The sequence below is a fragment of the Mustela lutreola genome, chromosome 9 (assembly GCF_030435805.1).
Source record: "Mustela lutreola isolate mMusLut2 chromosome 9, mMusLut2.pri, whole genome shotgun sequence".
In the NCBI taxonomy this organism is placed as follows: domain Eukaryota; kingdom Metazoa; phylum Chordata; class Mammalia; order Carnivora; family Mustelidae; genus Mustela; species Mustela lutreola.
This window is the reverse complement of record NC_081298.1, coordinates 24,174,218-24,191,378: the sequence shown is the minus strand read 5'-3', so window position 1 is coordinate 24,191,378 and position 17,161 is coordinate 24,174,218. Positions and strand designations below refer to the sequence as shown.

Here is a 17,161-nt window from a genome sequence, read left to right as displayed (position 1 = left end):
TTAAATTAATTTATTTATTTTCAGAAAAACAGTATTCATTATTTTTTTCACCACACCCAGTGCTCCATGCAATCCGTGCCCTCTATAATACCCACCACCTGGTACCCAACCTCCCACCCTCCCGCCACTTCAAACCTCTCAGATTGTTTTTCAGAGTCCATAGTCTCTCATGATTCACCTCCCCTTCCAATTTACCCCAACTCCCTTCTCCTCTCTAACACCCCTTGTCCTCCATGATATTTGTTAGGCTCCACAAATAAGTGAAACCATATGATAGTTGACTCTTTCTGCTTGACTTATTTCACTCAGCATAATCTCTTCCAGTCCGATCCATGTTGCTACAAAAGTTGGGTATTCATCCTTTCTGCTGGATGCATAATACTCCATAGTGTATATGGACCACATCTTCCTTATCCATTCGTCCATTGAAGGGCATCTTAGTTCTTTCCACAGTTTGGTGACCGTGGCCATTGCTGCTATAAACATTGGGGTACAGATGGCCCTTATTTTCATGACATCTGTATCTTTGGGGTAAATACCCAGGAGTGCAATAGCAGGGTCATAGGGAAGTTCTATTTTAGTTTCTTGAGGAATCTCCACACTGTTCTCCAAAGAGGCTGCACCAACTTGCATTCCCACCAACAGTGTAAGAGGGTTCCCCTTTCTCCACATCCTCTCCAACACATGTTGTTTCCTGTTTTGTTAATTTTGGCCATTCTAACTGGTGTAAGGTGATATCTCAATGTGCTTTTAATTTGAATCTCCCTGAGGGCTAATGATGATGAACACTTTTTCATGTGTCTCATAGCCATTTGTATGTCTTCATTGGAAAAGTGTCTGTTCATATCTTCTGCCCATTTTTTGATGTGATTATCTGTTTCGTGTGTGTTGAGTTTGAGGAGTTCATTATAGATCCTGGATATCAACCTTTTGTCTGTACTGTCATTTGCAAATATCTTCTCCCATTCCATGGGTTGCCTCTTTGTTTTTTTTTTATTGTTTCCTTTGCTGTGCAGAAGCTTTTGATTTTGATGAAGTCCCAAAGGTTTATTTTCGCTTTTGTTTCTTTCCTTTGCCTTTGGAAACATATCTTGAAAGAAGTTGCTGTGGCTGATATCAAAGAGATTACTGCCTACGTTCTCCTCTAGGATTCTGATGGATTCCTGTCTCACGTTGAGGTCTTTTATCCATTTTGAGTTTATCTTTGTGTATGGTGTAAGAGAATGGTCAAGTTTCATTCTTCTACTTATAGCTCTTTTCACCTTTTCAGTGCTGTTTTTGTTTTTGGATCAGCAGTTATCTTCAGGTTAAGGTTTCCCCAAACACCAACTCACATTTTTTAACTTCTCTTATCTTCCACATCTTGGACCAGCAGATTATCATCGCTTTGTTAGCTTTTCTATGACTTCATTTGGTGTTTAAAAAATAATTTGTTCAACTTTCCTAATTGTTCTCAGCAATATTGTGTGTAGCAACCTAACTAGTCAGGCTTTGCTAGAAGTAGAACTCTCTGATAATTCATTTAAAATATATAAAAGTTAATTAAATTCAACTTTGTCTTGGAAAATATTTTCAGGCTTTCCAAATGACTCTGGAGATAACTGACAATTACCTAGGGGGTAAAAATTGCTAGCATAGAGGTTTAGCTCCAGCATTATTAGAGGAGGAAATCTACCACAGGCCCTTAGACCAGAATGAGAGATGCCACAAACAGATTTGATGTTTGGAGCTACTTACCAAGACTACTTGGTGTGCCTTATAAGTTTTCCACTCACTTACTCTGCCTAGAAAATGGGAAGGTGGAGATAATATCCCTTTTTTCACTACCTTCGTTAAGTCCCACTGATGCAAATTAGCATCGCCTATTAGTTATGTTTCTGTTGTGAGCTATAGCAGCATCTGGGTTTTTAGTTTGATAATGGTTTGATAAAAGCTTTTACATGTTGACAGTGGAATCTGCTCACTGCAGCTTAATCTAGTAGCTTCTCACTATATTTTCATTTAATAGGGGAAACCAGGTAGATGACAGTAAAAGCAGAAAGAGGAGAGGAGAATGTGCCCTATTTGGTGATTTTAATTAAAGCCTCTGAAGTTTCTCAAATCAAATGCAAGGATAACTGGAAGCCTTTGGCTCTTACACACAGATGTACACACACAGCCATATAGATGTCCATATATACACTCCCAAGTAATACATGTTATATACTCAAATGTATATAGGTATAGACTAATAGCTCATGTGGGACAGGTAGTGTGAAAATAAGAAACCTAACCATAGGCCACATAAGACAGTATCTTGTAACACAGGAGATATTGTGTGATCCAAGTGACCCTCTTGAGGAAGGACAGGATCAAGAAACAATAGCTAACATTGGTTGAAGACTATGGTATGTGCCAGGTATGGTGCTAAGATACTTTATATATATTATCACATTCAGTGCTCATAATGACCCTAGAATATATACCGTTATTTCCATTTTTATTTATTTTTTAAAGATTTTATTTATTTGAGAAAGAGAGAACATGAGCAGGGGATAGAGACAGAGGGAGAAACAGACTCCTCAAGCAAAAGCCCAAAGCAGGGCTTGATCCTATGACCCTGAGATCATGACCTAAGCCAAAGGCAGACACTTAACCCACTGAGCCTCCCAGGTGACTTCTGTCATTTCCATTTTTAATTTAGAGCCCTGAAAGGCCCTGCAATAGGTCAAATAACTAGTGCATTTGCAGCGCCATGAGTCTAATAAGCTTTGGAGGCAGGCAAATCTAATTCTGTCTGGCTCTAAAGCCTATTCTCTGAAAGTATGAAAATGAGGCAGTTGTTCTTTTTGACAATTAGACTATGCATGAATTTCTAAACAGAAGTATAACTAGTGAATTTGTTTCTTGTTTTTCTTTCACAGTGGCCATCAGTATTAATCTAAGTTAATAAGAGTCTGTTGAGATTTACTAAATGCTCAGTAACTAAGGTTTAATGGGCAAGGGTAAGGTTATGAGTGGATGGTGAGCACAGAAATGTTAACATTAACAAGCTTTTTCTTAACACCTAAACACTGAGCTTGTTATTCATAATACAAAAACAAGAAGTGTAAAAAATGGTTCCCCACCCTTCAAAGCTTACAGCCTAGTTACTTCAGAGATCATTTTTGTAGCATCTTCATGTACAGAGTCAATAGAGATAATACAAAGACAAGTAAGCCTGGACCTTGTCTCATGAAATTCATAGTCTAAGGGTGAGTCATACTCACAAAGAAGCACTTTCAATATAAGATATTGAGTTACAAGTAAACACCAGGGTCTTATGGGAGCATGGAGAAGGGGGCATTTAGCTCAATATGGGCCATCAGGGAATCAGGAAGAAATGAATCCTGAACTAACATGGGGGAAGCAGAATGAATGTATCTGAAACACTTAGCAAGGAACACTGACAGTATATGTGTTCTGAACAGAATGATACTGATTATATGGTACTATAGAAAGCCAACAAATGTTCCTCCCGAATAGCTTCGAAGTGGGAGTTATCAGACTACTAGCCTTTCCTTCTCTTCCCTTGACTTTAGCAACTCCTAAAGCCAATTATCTGTTGTGGGGAACTTTTCTTCCCTCCTCCCTCTCTTCCTTTTATTTTCTTCTTTGGTTTTGTGTGTGTGTGTGTGTGTGTGTGTGTGTGTGTGTGTGTGTGTGTTTTCCACATAATAAATATGGAGGCCATAAGAGCTAGAGAAGCTTGGAAAGTCTGTAAGCAGAATATGGTACTTGAATGACTTGTGGGATCAAATATGAAAAGGGAGGACATCAAAATGGAAACAAATGCCAACTTCTGAGTCAGTTGGCCCACATTTATAGGACTCCTATTCTAAGTCCTTATACCATGCTTTGGGAACATTGAGATAAATCTGTCCCATGGGTTGAAATGAGCAGGCCATGTGTGGGCAGTAAATGGAAAGCATGTGTGCAATAGTAGGAAATAAATCCAAATGGGATACATTGTAAAGGGCCTGGAAAATAAACAGAGGAGTTGAAACTTGCTATGGTTAATACCAAGAATTGTTTTAGCATTTTGAGCAGGTGGGCAGGGGGTCGTAGGTGGGCAAGATTTGAGAGAAGAAACACTGATATCCTACAGATGAACAAAAAGGCTGTGTGTGAGTCTCATTATGGTGATAAGGGTCTCTTGGGTATGGCAGCAGGAATAAAAAGAAAAGAGTGGAGACATTTTAAAGAAAAAATGGACAGAGTTTGTGGGTATAATGTTTACCTCTCGGATATCTGTTTTTACCTTAGAAATGCCCAGTTACAGCCTATGAAACAAAAAAGAAGTGGGGTTGGGAAATAGTGGCTACAGAGAGGGAGGGAAATGAAAAACGGGCTGCAGACAGGTTGAGGCTGTAAGTGCTGTGATCTGCAGCCTTTAAGAAGCCGAGTTTTTCTGTGAGGTTTAAGGCTCAGGATCTGTGAAGTACCTTTTCACAAAACTGGCAAGAACTCTGAGAACCATTTTTTAGAGGGCAGTATTTATCAGACTGAGCAAATCTGAAAATAGACACGGAGTAGGGGGCATTTTAGAATGTTTAGCCTGCAGAGAAACTTGTGAAAAACGTGTTTTAAGGACCAAGGTCCTGAGATTCTGACTTGTAGATCTAAAGTGGGGCCCAGGGATCTTTAATAAGCTCTTAAGGTGATGCTAATGCACAAGATGCTCAGGAGAAACATAGGAGAAACATTAGGGAAAGATACACACTGCCTCCTTGGGAAGATTGGGCTGGTGTTTGCTTATATGCCTTCTCAAGGTCCCTGTGACTTCGCCACATCCAGCGTCAGGACTGTTCCTCCTAATTGCGGCCATTATGCTCCACTCGCCATGAAATAGAAAGATGTATTCATGTTCCAGGAGACTCATAGACAGTCCTTTTGAGGGGCTTTAAAGGTTTATAGACCTCAAAAGATTTGTGTTTTTTTTTAAGATTTTATTTATTTATTTGACAGACAGAGATCACAAGTAGGCAGAGAGGCAGGCAGAGATAGAGGAGGAAGCAGGCTCCCTGCTGAGCAGAGAGCCTGATGTGGGGCTTGATCCCAGGACCCTGGGATCATGACCTGAGCCGAAGGCAGAGGCTTTAACCCACTGAGCCACCTAGGCACCCCTCTCAAAAGGTTTTTTGTTTTGTTTTGTTTTGTTTTTTAAGGTTTACATTGTGGTTTTGTTTTTGGTGTTTTTTTTTTGTCTTAATTTTTATTATTATTATTTTTTTATAAACATATATTTTTATCCCCAGGGGTACAGGTCTGTGGATCACCAGGTTTACACACTTCACAGCACTCACCAAAGCATATACCCTCCCCAATGTCCATAATCCCACCCCCTTCTCCCAAACCCCCTCCCCCCAGCAACCCTCAGTTTGTTTTGTGAGATTAAGAGTCATAAGTGGTTTGTCTCCCTCCCAATCCCATCTTGTTTCATTTATTCCTCTCAAAAGGTTTTTTAAGAATGATCATCTTAACATAGTAATGACTCAGAAACATGTGTAATTTTCTTCAGTGACTCTGCTGAGACTGGAATAAAAAAGGAAGGGCCTTTCTAGATTCATGGGTCTAACAGAATATATTTGCTTGGTAAAATCAAGAAAAGCAAAAAGGACTCCTGGGATTGTTCTACTAGGACTTCTGAGATGCCTCTAAGGAAATGATGTAAAAGAGTGGTAGCATAGCATCTGTGGCTCCCACACTGGCTTACTCCCAGTTGAAATTGCACAACCAAGACAGGCTGACAGTCTTTGGAGCACAGTTTTCTCAAATGAACCTCAGAGGCAATTTATTTATTTTTTTACGATTTTATTTATTTATTTGACACAGAGAGAGACAGGAGAGAGGGAATAGAGGCACGGGGAGTGGAAGAAGCAGACTTTCTGCTGAACAGGGAACCCAAGCCAGGATGCAGGCATCGATCCCAGGACCCCAGGATCATGACCTGAGCTGAAGGCAGATGCTTAACAACTGAGCCACCCAGCCACCCCCCTCAGAAATAATTTAAAAAATAAAAATTTCGGGGTGCCTGGGTCATTTAATGGGTTGAGCTTCTGCCTTTAGCTCAGGTCATGATCCCAGGGTCCTGGGATCGAGCCCCACCTCAGGTTCTCTGCTCAGTGGGGAGCCTGCTTCCCCCTCTCTCTCTACCTGCCTCTCTGCCTACTTGAGGTCTCTCTCTGCCTAATAAATAAATAAAATCTTTTAAATAATAAATAATAAATAATAAAAACTTCATTGGGATTTAGGCAGAGATTATATTAAATTTATATTTTAATCTGGGGGCAGTTCTTTTTTTTACCGTAATAATTCTTACCCTCAGTAGTTTGTCTTTCCACTTACTCAAGTTTTCCTGTGTCTCTCACCAGAGATTATGGTTTTTTCATATATATCCTCATAGTTGCTTAAATGTATTCCTACTTATTTTATTTTCGTAATTCTTCTGTGAATGAGATTTTTTTGTCATTATTGCTTTTAAGTTATTGTTGGCTTATACAAACACCATTTTTTAAAATATTTACTTAGTAACCACAACAATGGAGCTACAGCTATTTTAGAACATGTGTCTCATATATCAATTATCAATTGACCATATTAGCAAAAATATTCTACCTGTGTATTATGTACATAATTTATATTAATTAGTATATTTTCTTGGTCCATTTGAATATATATTTGGTATCACCAATAAGCACAATTAAAAAACATGACTAATACAAGACTACTACTCCATTTGTGTGCATGTACTTGTCTCTACCCTTTCCCTGCTTGTGTGCTCCTTCTCTCTCTCTCTCCTTCTCTGTCAAATAAATAAATAAATAAAATATTTTTTAAAAATGAAATGAGCAAAGGATTTAAATAGATATTTCTCCAAAGAAGATAGACTAATGGACCAGAAACACATGAAAACATGCTCAACACATTTGTTACTAGAAAAATACAAATCAAAACCAAAGTGAGGTAGAATTGCACACCCATTAGGTTGACTACAATCAAAAAGATGGTAGCCAGTGTTGACAGGATTGTGGGAAAATTAGAATCCTTATGTGTTGCTGATGGGATTGTAAAATGGTGCAGCCACTTTGGAAACGTTTGACAGTTCCTCAAAATGTTAAACATAGAGGTACCATATGACCCAGCAATTCTACTTTTAGGTATATACCCAAAAGAAATGTACATACATCCACACAAAATCGTGTATTCAAATGTTTATAGCAGAATTATTTATACTAGCCACAAAGTGAAAAACAACGCAAATACCTATCAACAGGTGAATGCATAAATGAAATATAGTATATCCATAAAATGGCATGTTATTCAGCCATGAAAAAGAATAAAGTACTGATACATGCTACAACATGGATGGACTTTGAAAACGTTATACTAAGTGAAAGAAGTCAAAAGACTACCTATTGTCTGATGGTTACACAACTCTGAATATGCTAAAAACACTATATTATATATTTCAAAAGGGTGAATTTTAAGTTATGTGAATAATATCACAATAAAGTTTTTATTTTTTTCATTTTTTAAAGTTTTTTTATTTTTAAGTAATCTCTACACCCAAGGTGGGGCTCAAACCCAAAATACTGACATCGAGAGATGTGTATTTCACTGACTGAGCCAGCCAAGTGTCCCTAGTCCATAAATCTTTAAATGATTAGTATTACACAGACCATATCCTGGGACCACAATGCAATTAAGTTAGAAACCAATAATTAGGGGCACCTAGGTGGCTTAGTTGGTTGGGCGACTGACTTCAGCTCAAGTTATGATCCTAGAGTCCCAGCATTGAGTCCTGAATTGGGCTCCCTGCTCAGTAGGAAGTCTGCTTCTCCCTCTGACCCTACCCCCTCTAGTACTCTCTCTTTCTCAAACTCTCTCTCTCAAGTGAATAAATAAAATCTTTAAAAAAAAAAAAAAGAAAGAAAGAAACCAATAATTAATTAAAAGTTTGGAAAACCTCACATATTGGGATTTAAAAAACATACTTCTTAACTACTTAGGCTAAAAATGAAATTATATTAGAAACCAGAAAATACCTATAACTAATCAGTAGGGAAACTATTATGTAACCAAACTTGTGGGATGCAACCAAACACTGTTGAAGGAAATTCATAACTTTTTTTAAAGATTTTATTTATTTATTTGACAGACAGAGATCACAAGTAAGCAGAGAGGCAGACAGAGAGAGAGAGAGGAGGAAGCAGGCTCCATGCTGAGCAGAGAGCCCGATGCGGGACTCAATCCCAGAGCCCTGAGATCATGACCTGAGCAGAAGGCAGCGGCTTAACCCACTGAGCCACCCAGGCGCCCAGAAATTCATAACTTTAAAGGAAGAAAAAGAAGAAAGTTTTAAAATTAGAGAGGTAAGCATTCAACATATGAAATTAAGGGGGGAAAACAGCAATATAAACTAAAGCAAAAGAAGTAATAAAAATGAAGCAGAAATGAATGAAAAGGAAAGTAAATATACCATAGAGAAGATCAACAAAGCCAATATTTGGTGTTTTGAAAATATTTCTCTTGAAATTAATTAGGCAAGCAAGAGAGAATATGAAAATCAACAATATTATAAAAGACTTAAGTGATATGCTAGATGATGAAGAGATTAAATAGATACAAAGAATAGTATAAATAATTTCAGGCCAACAAATTTGAAAATATGAAATAGATAAATTCCAACTGATTGATGTTGAACCAGAAAATCTGAATTGTACAATGACCAGTAAAGAAATTTGATCATAGTTTAAAAATCTTGCCATATTCTGTATGATATTCTTTCAGAGGCCTATTTGTTAAGTTCTACCAAAGTTTCCAGGAATAGAAAATCTTACATAAAGTTTCCAAAGAATTAAAAATAATTTAAAGGAGGTACATTTCCCGGTTCTTCTTAGGAAGGTAGAATAACTGATTCCAAAACCAAGCAAGGATAGTGGTAGAAAACAGGACAGGAAAAAACAAAACAAAACACTGTACTACATCACCTAATTGGTTTATACCAGGAAAGTGAACTTGGCTTAACAGTGGAAAATAAATTGATTTGCTACATTAGCAGATGAAGGAAGGGAAACCATCTGATTGTATCAACTGATGAAAAATCCAAGATCTCTTCATGACTTAAAAAGGAGAAAACAACAACAACAGAAAGGAACCTCCTTAATCTAGTAAAAAGCATCTCTAATACTACATGTGATTGGGAAATGTTGAAAGTATATCCTTTGTTGAAATACTAGCAAAAATTCTTAGGGATGCCTTGGTGGCTCAGTTGGTTAAGCATCTGCCTTCGGCTCAGGTCATGATCTCAGGACCCTGGGATTGAGTCCCACATCAGGATCCCTGCTAAGCGGAGAGCCTGCTTCTCCCTCTGCCTGTCACTCTCCCCACTTGTGCTCTCTCTCTCTCTCTCAGATAGATAGATAGATAGATGAGTAAATATGTAAATAAATAAGTATTCTTCACTTTATTCAACTTTATGCTGAAGGCCATAGCCAACACAGTAAGATAAGAATAAGAAATAAAAGATATAAAGATTGGAAAGGAGTAGAAAAAACGGTGGTTTTTGATGAATGTACTTATCTACAGAGAAAATCCAAAAGAATCTGTAGGTGAATTATTAGAATTAAGAGAATTTAGCAAGGTTGATGTGTATAAACCAGTTTATAAAATTCTATTGCTTTTCTATATACAACAATAATTAGTAAATTTAGTTTACAGATATAACATTTATAATAGCAACAAAGAAATAAAAAATTCTTAGGAATAAATCTAACAAAATTTGTCCAATTCATATGGAGAAAATTTTTAAACCATATTGAAAGACACTGAAGAATACCCAAATAAATGGAGAGATATGTTCACATGAAAAGATATTATAGAGGCACCTGGATGCCTCAGTCAGTTAAGCAACCAACTCTTGATCTCAGTTCCGGTCCTGATCTCAGGGTCGTGAGTTCATACTCTTTGCTGGGCTCCACACTGGGTGTGGAGGTTAAAAAAAAGAAAAAAGATGTAAAGATGACATTTCTCTTCAGATTGATTTATAGATTTAATGCAATTTTGGCAAAAAATCCTAACAGTCTGTTTTTGTGGAATTTGACAAGCTGTTTTTATGATTTTTATATGGAAGAGCCAAGGACCAGGAATAGCCAAGACATTCCTGAAAAAGAAAAGAAAAGGACTATCCCCACTAGATATCAATATTTATAAAGTACTAGTAAGCCCAATGAAACAGATAGAATTCCCAGAAATAAACCCATGCACATAGGAAAACTTGATTTATGACAGGCAGCATTGTAGAAAGGAAGGAAAAAGATGGATTGTTCAATAAATTGTGCTGGGACAATTTTTATGGGAAAAAATATATTCCTAGTTCATACTATGTACAAAAATTCTAGTTCGACTAAAAATTTGAACTCTGAATAGATATTTGATGACATTGAGAAATTTTAAATAGTTTTATTTATTTATATTAATATCATAGTTATGTTTTTAAAAATAGTTCTTATACTTTAGGGTGCCTGGGTGGCTCAGTGGGTTAAAACCTCTGCCTTCGGGTCAGGTCATGATCTCAGGGTCCTCGGATCAAGCCCTGCTTAGGGCTCTCTGCTCAGCGGGGAGCCTGCTTCCCTTCTCCCTCTGCCTGCCTCTCTGCCTACTTGTGATCTCCGTCTGTCAAATACATGAAAAAAATCTTAAAAAAAAAAATAGTTCTTATACTTTAGAAATGCATTCTATAATACTAACGGGTAAAATATAGGGGCATCTGGGTGGCTCATTTAGTTAAGTGGCTGCCTTCGGCTCAGGTCATGATCCCAGGGTCCTGGGATCAAGCCCTACATTGGGCTCCCTGCTCAGTGGAGAGTCTTCTTCTCCCTCTCCCTCTGCCTGCCACTCTGCCTACTTGTGCTCTCTCTCTATCTCTCTGTCAAATAGATAGACAGATAGGTAATTAAAAAGAAATATATGTTTTGGGGTGTAGTGGGTAAGAGTATAGATAAAACAAGATTGGCCCTGATTTGAATATTTTTGATGGGGTGCCTGGGTGGGCTCAGTCATTAATCATCTGCCTTCAGCTCAGGTCAAGATCCCAGGACCCTGGGATCAAGCCCCACATCAAACCCCTCATTGGGATCTCTGCCCAGTGGGAAGCCTGGTTCTCCCTCTCCCACTACCCCTGCTTGTGTTCCCTCTCTCACTGTCTCTCTCTCTCTCCGCCAAGTCAATAAATAAATAAATAAATAAATAATCCTTTTTTAAAAATGTTTTTGAAATGGAATATAGGGGTTTAATATACTATTTTCTCTAATTTTGTATATATTTGAAATTCTCCACTAAAAAATTAGAGATTTTAGTGTGAAACACAAAACTATAAACCTTTTAGAAGAGAAGATAGGAAAATGTCTTTATGACCATGAGATAGAAAAAGATTTCTTAAATATACAAAAAGAAAAATACTGATAAATTTGACTGCATTAGATGAAGAATTTTGATCCATCCAAAGATACCATAAAGAGACTAAAAGGGCAAGCTATAAATTAGGAGTAAAGATTTGTAAGATACATAACCAGCAGAGGATGTGTGTATAAGATATTTATGAATCAATGAGAAAAAGACAACCGATGAGGACATGGAGGAAAGACATGAATGGGAATTTCACAGAAATTCACCCACAGGTGAACAGAAAGTTCACCTGGTCATAAAAATATGAAGAAATGCTTGATCTTTTTAGTAATCAAGAAAATGTAAGTTATACTATAATGAAATACTGTTTTAAAACAGAGGGGCAAAAATTATTTTAAGTCAAAAAACAAACAAACAAACAAACATTGGTGACGTAAATAGCAAGAGCAATTTGCTCCTAACTAGAGTATAAAATTGGTAAAAATGCACTTGGAAAACAATTTGGCATTACCTAATAAAGTTGACTGTACACATAACTTTATAACCAATCAATTCCATTTCTCAGTATGTGGAATAACCACTACATGTGGTTACTCAGGAGTCCTGTACAAGAATGTTCACAGGAGTGTTATTCTTAATAGTCCACACTGGGGCAACTCACATGATGATCACAGTAAAATATGCATAAATAAAATGTGGGATATTCACTATGTAGCAGTAAAAATAACTAAATCACAACTTCACACATCAACAGGTAAAACAAAAGAAGCAAGTCCCATAATACATACAGTATTATTCCATTCAGATAAAGTTCAAAAACATACTGCATCAGGCTCTCTGCTCAGTAGGGAGCCTGCTTCCCCCCACCCCCCCGCCTGCCTCTCTGCCTACTTGTGATCTCTCTCTCTCTATGTCAAATAAATAAATAAAATATTTTAAATAAATATATAAATACATAAATAATAAATACATAAATAAATATTTATGTACCCAACATGGCACCTTCCAAATACATAAAGCAGTTAATAACAAACATAAAGGAACTAATCAATAGTAATACAATAATAGTAGGGAAATTTAACAACCCGCTTACATCAATGGAGAGATCATCCAAACAGAAGATCAACAAGGGCGGGGCACCTAGGTGGCTTAGAGGGTTCAGCCTCTGCCTTCGGCTCAGGTCATGGTCCCAGGGTCCTGGGATCAAGACCTGGGCTTGATCATCAGGCTCCCTGCTAAGTGGGGAGCCTGCTTCTCCCTTTCTTTCTGCCTGCCTCTCTGACTATTTGTGATCTCTCTCTCTCTCTCTCTGTCAAACAAACAAATAAAATCTTTAAAAAAAGAAAATCAACAAGGAAACAGTGGTTATGAATGACACATTGAACCAGACGAATCTAACGGATACATTCAGAACATTCCATCCTAAAACAGGAGAATACACATTCTTTTCAAGTATACATGGAACATTCTTCAGATCATATATTAGGCCACAGACAAAGTCTCAACAAATTCAAAAAGAGTAAAATCATACCATATATCTTTTCTGACCACAATACTATGAAACAAGAAATCAACCACAGGGGGGAAAAAATATGGGAAGAGCATAAATACATGGAGGTTAAATAACATGCTACTAAATAATGGATGGAACAACCAAGAAGTCAAAGAGGAAATAAAAAAAAATATGGAGACAAATGAAAATGAACACACAATGGCCCCAAATCTTTGGGATGCAGCAAAAGCTGTTCTAAGGGGGGAGTTTATAGCAATACAGATCTAAAAGAGCTAGAAAAAGAAGAATAAACAAAAACCCAAACCAGTAGAAGGAAGGAACTAATAAAGATTAGAGCAGAAATAAACAAAATTGAAACTAAAAACAAACAAAAAACAATAGAACAGATCAATGAAACCAGGAGGTGGTTCTTTGAAAAAGTCAATAAACTTGATAAGTCTTGGGGTGCCTGGATGGCTCAGTGGGTTAAGCCGATGTCTTTGGCTCAAGTCATGATCCCAGGGTCCTGGGATTGAGCCCCGCATTGGGCTCTCTGCTTATCGGGAAAACTGCTTCCTCCTCCTCTCTCTCTGCCTGCCTCTCTGCCTGCTTGTGATCTCTGTCTGTCAAATAGGTAAATAAAATCTAAAAAAAAAAAAAAACTTGATAAGTCTTTAGACAGACTCATCCAAAAAAAGAGAGACGACTCAAATTTAAAAAATCAGAAGTGAAAGAGTAGAAATAACAACTGACCAACTGACATCACAGAAATATAAGGGATTGTGAAAGAATATTATGAAAAATTATATCCCAACAAATTGGACAACCTAGAAGAAATAGGTAAATTCCTAGAAACATTTAATTTCCCAAACCCGAATCAGGAAGAATAGAAACAGACTGATTACTGAAAATGAAGCCAAATCAATAATCAAAGACTCCCAAAAAGGGACACAAGCAGGGAAATTGGTGTCTTCTGCAAGACTGAAATCACAGCAAGTCCAGAAATTGATGCCCAATCCCATGTCACTGGTGTCAAAAATGTTTCAGAACTTATACTCTCACAGGTAGAATGAATTGTGTAGTGGCCACATACAGAGGAATTGCTTTGATGATCTTATACTTCAAGTTAAGATCTAAAAAAACACTATCTCTGAAAGCAACATAAATGGATTTTAACCTGTACCTTATTTGTTAAGTCCCCATTCCTGCAGAAGCCAATGTCAACTCATCATGTGATACTTCATTTGTACCAGACAAATTATACTAGACAATTTGTACAATAAATTATGAACCTGGGAAAAAACAAAAAACCTCCCAACAAACAAAAGTCCAGGATCAGAGAATATCCCAGTTGAAGTATACCAAACATTTAAAGAACAGTTAATACCTATTCTTCTCAAACTATTAAAAAAAAATAGAAGTAAGAAATCTTCCAAACTTATTCCAAGAGGCCAGCATTACCCCCAATCCCCAAACCAGATAAAGACACTACAAAAAAGAACTACAGACCAACATCCTTGATGAACACAGATGCAAAAAATCTTCAGCAAAATACTAGCAAACCAAATCCCACAATACATTAAGAAAATCAGGGCACCTGGGTGGCTCAGTGGGTTAAAGCCTCTGCCTTCGGCTCAGGTCATGATCCCAGGGTCTTTGGGGTCAAGCCCTGCGTAGGGCTCTCTGCTCAGCAGGGAGCCTGCTTCCCTTCCTCTCTCTCTGCCTGCCTCTCTGCCTACTTGTGATCTCTGTCTGCCAAATAAATAAATTAAATATTTTTTTAAAAAATCATTCACCACCACCAAGTGGGGTTTATTCCTGGGATGCAGGCATGGTTCAATATTTGCAAATCAATCAGTGTGATACATCAGATCAACAAGAGAAAGTATAAAAACCATATGCTCATTTCAATAAACTCAGAAAAAGCATGTGACAAAATACAACATCCATCATTATAAAACCCTCAACAAAGTAGGTTTAGAGAGAACTTACTTCAACATAATAAAAGCCATATATGAGAAACCCACAGCTACATCATTCTCAATGGTGAAAAATTGTGAGCTTTTCCCCTAAGGTCAGGAACAAGACAAGGATCTCTACTCCCACCGCTTGTATTCCTTGCCACAGCAAGGAAGTCTTTGCTATGGCAATCACACACACAGGAAGGAATAAAAGGCATCCAAATTAGTAAGGAAGAAATAAAACTTTCACTGTTTGCAGATGACTTGATCTTCTATACAGAAAACCCTAAAGATGCTACCAAAGACTAGTAGAACTGATAAAAGAATTCAGTAAAGTTGAACGTACAGAAATCCATTGCATTTCTATACACTAATAATGAAGCAGCAGAAAGAGAAATGCAGAAAACAATCCTGTTCACAATTATATCAAAGAGAATAAAATCCCTAAGAATAAATTTCTTAAAAGATTCTATTTATATATTTGACAGACAGAGATCACAAGCAGGCAGACAGGCAGGCAGAGAGAAAGGGAGAAGCAGGCTCCCTGCTGAGCAGAGACTACCCCCTCCCCAGGCGATGTGGGGCTTGAACCCAGGACCCTGAGATCATGACCTGAGCTGAAGGCAGAGGTTTAACCCACTGAGCCACCCAGGCGCCCCCCTGAGAATAAATTTAACCCAGGAGGTAAAAGACCAGTCCTCCGAAAACTAAGAAACATTGATAAAACAAACTGAAGACAACACAAACAAATGGAAAGAAACTCCATGCTCATGGAGTGAAGAACAAATATTGTTAAAATGTCTATACCACCCAATACGAACTACAGACTTAATGCAATCCCTGTCAAAATACCAACATTTTTCACAGAACTAGGGCAAAGAATCTTAAAATTTGTATGGAGCCACAAAAGACCTCAAATAGCCAAAGCTATACTCTTGAAAAAGAAAAACAAAACTGGAAGTATCATGATTTCGGGTTTCAAGTTATACTACAAAGCTGTAGTAACCAAAACAGTGTGGTACTGGCACAAAAACAGACACACAAAGCAATGGGACTGAATAGAGAACCCAGAAATAAACTTGTGATTGTGTGGCCAATTAATCTTTGACAAAGGAGGCAAGAATATGCAATGGGAAAAAGACAGTGTCTTCAAAGTAGGTGTTGAGGGTGCCTGGGTGGCTCCGTGGGTTAGGCCGCTGCCTTCGGCTCAGGTCGTGATCTCAGGGTCCTGGGATCAAGTCCCGCATCGGGCTCTCTGCTCAGCAGGGAGCCTGTTTCCTCCTCTCTCTCTCTCTGCCTGCCTCTCTGCCTACTTGTGATCTCTCTCTGTCAAATAAATAAATAAAATCTTTAAAAAAAAAAAAAAAGTAGGTGTTGAGAAAACTAGACAACTACTCAAAAAAAAGGGTGGGGGGGAAGAAAGAAGGAAAAGAAAAAGAGAGAAACTGGACCACTTTCTTACACCATACACAAAAATAAACTCAAAATGGATTAAAGACCTAAGTGTGAGACAGGAACCATCCAAATCCTAGAGAACATAGGCAAGAATGTCTTTAACATTGGCCATAGCTCCTTCTTTCTAGATATGTCTATTGAGGCAAGGGAAACAAAAGCAAAAATAAACTATTGGAATGTCATCAAAATGAAAACTTCTGCACAATAAAGGAAACAGTCAATAGAACTAAAAGGCAACCTACAGAATCAGAGAAGATATTGGCAAATGACATATCTGATAAAGTGTTTATAAGACACTTATAAAAACTGAAGACCTGAAAAAAAAATAATCCAGTTTAAAATGGGCAGAAGATATGGATAGACTTGTTTCCAAAGAAGACATACAGATGGCTAACAGACACATGAAAAGATACTCAACATCACTCATCAGAGAAATACAAATCAAAACTACATGAGATATCACTTCACACCTGTCAGAATGGCTAAAGTTAACAACACAGGAACCAACAGGTGATGGCAAGAAAATGGAACCCTATTACACTGTGGGTAGGGATGTAAACTGGTGCAGCCACTCTGGAAAACAATATGGAGGTTCCTCAGAAAGTTAAAAATAGAACTATGCTTGATCTAGGGATTGTACTACTAGGTATTTACTTAAAGGATACAAAAAAAAAATAATTCAATAATAATTCAAAATAATTCAAATAATTCATGGTGCATGATACATGCACCATGGTGTTTACAGCAGCATTATCAACAATAGTCAAATTATGGAAAGATGACTTTCCATTGACTGATGAAAGGATAAAGATGTTGTGTGGGGGCA

The 17,161-nt window shown here is 37.5% G+C and overlaps 1 protein-coding gene and 1 pseudogene across 6 annotated transcripts in view; both read left to right on the top strand.

The window, feature by feature from the left end:
* ASIP (agouti signaling protein) overlaps positions 1-17,161 on the top strand; it is a 138,435-nt gene that overhangs the window by 96,155 nt on the left and 25,119 nt on the right. The gene's annotated exons all lie outside the window — the stretch shown is intronic.
* Positions 11,646-14,114, top strand: LOC131807877 (ATP synthase membrane subunit K, mitochondrial-like; annotated as a pseudogene).